Raw genomic sequence first — 7,577 nt, forward strand, 5'->3', positions numbered from 1 at the left:
TATTTAAATTGAACTTAAGTTGGTTTAATCTTCTTGACACCAAGTAATGTCATCCGATGCTACCATGATCCAATCATAATATTTTTGAAGTAGGGGCCAGGGGAGGCCATGGTACCCCAGCTTTTTACGGTAGTTATTATTAAAATAAACAAATGTTAGCAGAGCTTACAATTGAAGAAGTTCAAAATCGTTTTTTTATAAATCAAGAAAATTATTTTTGAAGAAATAAGATAGACGCCTTTCAAACAATGAGGAACTGATAATTGCATAAAGAATTTAAAATATTTGAATCCAAAGAACCCGTAAAACTAATCGACTAAATCAAAATATAAACTAAATAAAGTAACAAAATCCCAATTACTCTGGACTCTATCTGCATATTAAAATTTTAAAGTCTATAGATCCAAAATTACACTCAAATCATTTCTACAAAACTCATAAAAAATTTAAGAAGACATGTTTACAAATCATTTCTACACCACGCCTATATACCACTGGTCCGTCGGAAAATCCTGGTTCCAAGTCGCCTCTTTGATCTTCTGACTGAGTCCATGTCTCCTGGTCTAACTGGTCGCCTTCTCGAGATCCTGAGTTTCACTATCTCAAAGGTGCAACTTATTATCTCTTTTTTGGCTCTTGTCTCTCTTCTTGGCTATGGTGATTTGGTAAAGTGGTAATATGAAACTGAGATGTTAAAGACGTTGCTTTTTCATCTATATCTAGGTTAATGTGTATTTACTTCTGATTTTTCTTTTTCTCTTTCCGATGCTAAAATGCTCAACAACTCTTGGCTCTATAAAAATATTATCTTTGTTTTATTTTTACTTTAACTTTTACTTCAACACTAATTAGTTTTAACTTATTATTTCATAAAATTCGTTAACTTATTAGGATTATTTATGGTAGTTATTTATTTTGATTGATATGTATCTACTAATTACGAATTGTTTATATATTTATAAATAGATTTGAAATTAAAATAGGATTATTTATGGTAGTTATTTATTTTGATTGATATGCATCTACTAATTACGAATTGTTTATATATTTATAAATAGATTTGAAATTAAAATGCAATAAATTTGTCTTTGATATTTATAATAATATTCATAGTAATTATTTTAAATTTTAATTTTGTTAGTTTTTAGGCTATTATACTGAGTTAATAAACAAATCCAATGTTAACGTTAGTTCTGATTCTGATGATATATGAGTCAATCTTCTTATATAAATGATGATGTGATGAATTATCTTTAACCGATGAAGACTAAGTAAAATATTTAGAACCGTTGTAAAATATTATTTTATTTTCTTACCTAATAATATGATATTTTTGATCAATTTTATAACATTATTAATTATATAATGACATTTATATAGTGACATCAAACATTGTTTTACAAATTGATAATAGACAACATTAAATTTGTTAAATTATCTTAATAATAAAAGAAAACGCCCCTGCTAATTGTAGTCGTGTTCCGCCCCTACGTATATTTCGAATAGTGGATATGATGCATGCTTCCGTGTGTTTCTTCTCTCTATGGGTAATGGTTGGTTAATCCATGTTCGGATACTAGAATGCTCTTTTGCTATCATTTAAAACAATGTGTTTTGTCATACATTTTAAATAACTTATATTATATTTTCAAAAACGGTGAAATTTATTATAAGAAGCTATTTTAATAAAATAACAAAAAATAGTAACTTGCGAAACAAATTGAGATATGTTAGTGTTCTATAAAAAAAATATACTTTGCGATGTATCTAATATAATTATTAATTATTTTCTACATGTAACGTTAATTTAAATCTTAAAGCTTATACTAGAATTATATATACAGCGGGCCATGGCTGTAGTGATGGACCCTTTTTGTCATTCATTAGTCAACCCTACTCGTCAAATACGAATAGGAAAAAAACAAAGTTAAATTGAAGGGTTTGTTTCCCTGGACGTCTATTGTGGGGCGTTTCATTAGTTGTGAAATTTAATTCACCTGACAAATACATTATATACATTATCAGTTGAAACTTATATGTTCAAAACGTTTTTAAAATTCTCATGTTTTTTGTAGGAAAAAAGCGCATCTTTTATATAATTTATGTTTTGTGATATTAAGATATATCCTATTCATAAAACACTAAAAACTAGCATCGAAAAAGACTTTTTAAAATTTTGATTTTGTGTTCTTTGGCACAAACAACCTATTTTTAAATAAATAATCTTCATTTATGAAAATACAAAAATTGTTTATATCATATATAACTTAGGAAGGATTTTGTTGTGTTGTAAAAAATACCGAATTTCAAGGTCACATGACATGTCTAATACGACACTATTTGCGAAAGACAACCTCTAGTAAATCGTCATTTTCCGACGTGTCAATCGATGGGAGAGGCTCTTGGGTGGCTGTGTTTACGGGTTCTTGTGGAAGCCATTTTGGGTTGTTGATATGTCCTTTAGTTTATTTTGTCTTGAAATCATATTAATCTATAAATGATGTATGATGTGTACCATTTATAGATATAATTGTTGTGTTATAAAAAAAATTGTTAGAACTTTTATAGTCTTAGAGGTGGATTCCAAATATTTATTGATTAGTGAGTTGAATACTGATACTATTGATTGAAGTTGAAGGTACTTGTCGTTCATTTATGGAAACATGTATACTTGAAGTCATTTGAACATTATTGATATGGTATTAATAGACGAGAAGGTATCCATGTTTGAATTAGTATAAGTTTTTATGCTTTATTTGTTTTTTGTGATAATGTCAGGGGAACCATATCTCAACTACCATTAAGAATGCGCTAATTCGCAAGTTTGAAGGATTGTTGAAGGAGGAAACTATGTATGCTTTTTCGAATTTCTTTGTTGCTAATAATCTTGCCCGTTTGAAAACGGCAGATGAGAATTTTTATAAAAGCATGTCTGTTAAGGCCATGCCATATTGATTCCTACGTGGTGTGAGTTCTTTTTGTTTTGCCAAGTTTGGAGACATTATTTCAGGTTATGCTAAGGAAGAATATGCAATTGGTAAGTAGATTAGGCAATTGAGAAAAAAACTTGCTCTTATATTTGTGTTGTGTGTCCCGATATTCTAAATTACTTTGGTGTTTCATTTTGTAGATGTAATTGGTGGAGTGACATGATTTGCCGACTTGATGATGTGCACTAAGGACGATCGGTCCACTAAGAGGGCATCATTTGAATTGAAAGATCTTGAGTAAGACATAATTATGTAATTTTGTAGGGATATAACTTAGAAGATGTATGAATACTAATTGCAATTGTTGTCTAGTTTGGATCGTATTCGTTGTACTATGTGGGTTGAATCGAACTCTTTGTTTCTTTTATAACAAAATTTTAGATGTTTGTTTAGCCCAGATAAAAATTTATGATAAAAAATGTTCATAAAATCATTTATTCTCTTGTTACATATAATGTATTAATAAAAAGAGTAAAAAGAGGAAGACTTTTTATTTTCAAACAAGTTTTCAAAACATGATGCAGATATTGCTACAGTCTAGCTAAATTATTCTCTGATAATCTTGAAGAATATTAACAGACAACAAGTAAGGAAAAAATTCTTAGTGAGCTTACACAACACTCACCCATTATATTAATTATATACACATCCTGAGCATATAATAGAGAAATACTTATCACATAAATCCTAACATATATTGTTGGTACCAACCCATATTAGATTAACAGTCCCTGACGAGCTCGTCTCAGATACTGTAACTTGATAACCGCTCCTCCTTGAAAGGATCATCATGACCAAATAGCTCAACCACTCCCCGAAAGGCTCGTCATAGTTAGAAAAAATGTATCCTTGTACACTCTACCGAATAGGGTATCCGTAGACAACATTACACATATACATACACATGACCAATATTTGAACATCTAAGTGGTTCCATTAGCGAGAGGGCATGCCAAAAAAGTATTAACCTATAGTACCAATATTGCTAAACATTTATGATATCTAGCAACTAATAACTAGATCCTTCATAAATCCTATTTATACCAACTTGCTAAAAATAAAGATTTACCAACCAAGACAGTCGGGAGCAATAATTATTTTGGCATTAAGCCTTTCTGAAATCTAACTACTAGACCGACATGTCCATCCTAGTCACCGCAATCAAAAATTACATAATCAATATAATACTTGGATTTAATTACTCATCTTATACTGATAACTAGGACTACTTCGACTATAACTTTTTCTAATCTCCATTTCGAAAGCGATTCCTTCCAACGCTTCAGTACTTTCCTAACAACATTCTAGAGCTATAATTTAATAGAGGGATAGAGGGAGTGAGAGGGATAGATTCAAAGAGAAACAAAGGAGAAGGCGCAAGCAATGAGGGATTTGTACACCTTTATTTATTGGCTAGAAATTGGCAAAGCGTGTTGTGCTTATATAGGGCCGCGCCGCACCCGTGGACTAGAAAAAACATAAACATACTTACACGAAACTGTTGGCATGTAGTGTCAATGAATTAAATTCACATGATACGATTCCTTAAATACACGCCGTCTACTTGCAGATTTCACCCCAACTTCTAAAAATCGTAACTTTCTCATACAAACTCCATTGTCGACGTTTGTTATGTATTTACATTATTATTGGTGTGTACTATAACTTTCATTCAAAATACTTTGGGTGAAATGTAATATATTTTCACATTCGTTTTTATAACCAAACATTTATACTTTGTTATCTTTGAAAGTGCAAATGGGGTGTTACAACTCTCTCGCACTTACAATGATTTCGTCATCGAAATTGCTTCTGACCCAAATTAGGTCATTAGGCTACATCACTTAACTGATTTATGGTCCATATTAATCCTTTATAGATGTTACTCGACCTCCTTCCTTGAATCGCTAATTGATTCATGGTGGTTCAATCCATGCTTTTATACGTACTTGAACTCTTAACCATACTTATTTGCCTCTTGTTCGTTATCTAAGGTAGAGCTCATTATCTCCTTATGTGTTTATATTTTAGTAGTTTGTGTCACTTTCAACCTTACTGAATTCATCAGATTTTCTCTACGACTATCCATACTATCTCCATAATTATTATGTAACCATTCATTTATATTTTTCCACGAATAAGGGTTTTGTGATTCTTTTTAATCTATACAATGCAATTTATGAACATATCCTTCTATCTCACTAGTCGGTTTACTACAGGAATTAGGAGTCTTTTATAATGTTATCCAGATACTATCATCATAATAACTGTACTTGATCCCTACTACGTTGATATCTTTAACACCTATTAGTATCATTCTATCTAAGAATAATGTCATATTTTCATTCATTTAAGAATGACATTCGACACTAAACTGAAAACAATCATTCTTATCCTTGTGAAAGTCCTTAAGATTGTTGCATGAAACATGGCATCCCAGTCTAAATTTACTGTAACCGATGCTTCATGCATGGATAACATATTTTCCAACATAACTATCCGTCAATCTTCCCACAATATTCCCTTAGATCCTTAAGGAATAACATTCATGACCAACCTGAGTATTATTTCTCAAAATTTCTGACTAAAAATCATGCCCCCATGTATTCTATGACTTTAGATGGTATTTACCATCATCGGGGCTTGGCCTATCATATTAACTTTACGTTCTGCAAGGGTTTATATGTTCCTAGGAAAACCTCCCAATCATCTACCTTATAATTAGGAATCGTTTCCTAATTCAACCATTTAAGCAATGATGTAACTTCCACTTGTTTACTTCAGTCAGTTGGTTTCTACTTAGGGTCTCATCATACCCTTACCTATAATCTCTGAAACTGAACTTTCTTATTAGAAAGTTAAAAAAATCGTTTGGATGTAACTTCTACTTATTTACTTCGATCAGTTGGTTACTACTTAGGGTGTCATCCTAGCCTTACTATAATCTCTGGAACTGATCACTCTTATTAGAAAGATAAAAGAATCGCTTGGATGCACCTCATGTTGGAAATAGTGCCCATGGTCATTAAATGTTTTCATAATATTTCTAATAATAACAGGGTCCTTTTGGGTTGGCCTCATATGTCAAATACCATAAGAAAATAGAGATAAACTAGTTGTTAATTTTTTAACGAATTGATAAATTAATTAGAAATTATTTTGGTAACTAGTTAAAAGGTGTTAATTAATTAAAGGGGCTAAATATTAATTAATCAAAGGAATTAATTGGATTATTCCATAAGCTCATGGAGAGCTTCATATGGACGGTTTTAATTGTTAGGATATTATTAAGAAAATAGTCCAATTATAGTCAAAAAATTAGACATATTAACAACGAAATCATTTTTTTAATAAAGTAAAACCATTTTAACTCACCAAGTATCAGTTTGCATGAAATTAGAAAGATGAAACATAACCATTGATGAATAAAGCGTAACAACCTTTAAAGACTTTGATCTTCATGGAAGGCTGAAAATTAATGAAGTGTGACATTAACCTCTAAAATAAGAGCTCTCTAGAAGTATCTACCAAAGAAATATTCAACCACCATTAGATGTTAATCTTTCACTTGTATCAAGTTGTTCTTAAGCTTTAATACTTATAACAAATAAGTTCTTAAAGATAAGCAACTTGAAAAACTAAGAATATGCAACAAAATTGCAAAAGATGGAGATGGGAAAGCCTCTTCATGTCTACAGTTCTAGATGGAGAAAAAAAAAGAGAAAGTGCACCAAAAACTAACTCATTTTCATCACTATCTATTCTTTATTTCATAAGAGATATGCAAGAGTCAAATCCTAGACATAAAGCAAAGTATGGCCTCTTCTTACATGCACCGTTATAGGAATTAAATAATCAAAAGCAAATCCCACCACCATTATGCATAATTTCGGCCATGGTGACGTAATAAGACAGAAAGCAAGTGTTCATTACTTTATGAAACTATCTGGTTTCATATATTTACTTGACGGTTACTCAAAGTGACCAAAAATTTACACATCACATAAATAATTCATACCATACAAAATTAAGCTAGTTTTGTTCTCTTTATTACTATTTTCTAGAAATAATAATTCTTAATATATATTGGTAAAAATTATTTTCATAAAATATTATTTTTCCAATTAAATACAAGTGTTGATATATTTATTAATAATCAAATTATAATAATAAATAATCAATTAGTGGTAACTTGCTATAAGGTGTTGTTACTATGGCGTCTCCTGGGTACTTGGTAGATGGCGATAGTTTACCTTTCCTAATGTATACCCTAGAAGATACGCTGCAAAAATAGAACAACTACTAGGTTAAAAAACCATATAGAGAGATGGACATCGGTATTTCTCTATGATGCCTATGTTCGATGTCGATTTAGGATTATGAAAAGATATTGCTTATAGTTCCTCCCAAAGACTTACCTTGTTGCTCTGTCTTCTAGGGTGTTAACAGGCCTTCTTGCATCTTTTGGTATAAATTTTTTTCCGGTCTTTCCCCAATACCCAAGTAAATACAGCTCCTTTACATGTACAACTTTTATATTTTATTGCTAAGATCTTGTATTTGCAGAAATTATGGGGTATGTCTTGT

Source organism: Lactuca virosa, chromosome 3 (assembly GCF_052849685.1).
Source record: "Lactuca virosa cultivar CGN04683 chromosome 3, Lactuca_virosa_CGN04683_v6, whole genome shotgun sequence".
Lineage (NCBI taxonomy): Eukaryota > Viridiplantae > Streptophyta > Magnoliopsida > Asterales > Asteraceae > Lactuca > Lactuca virosa.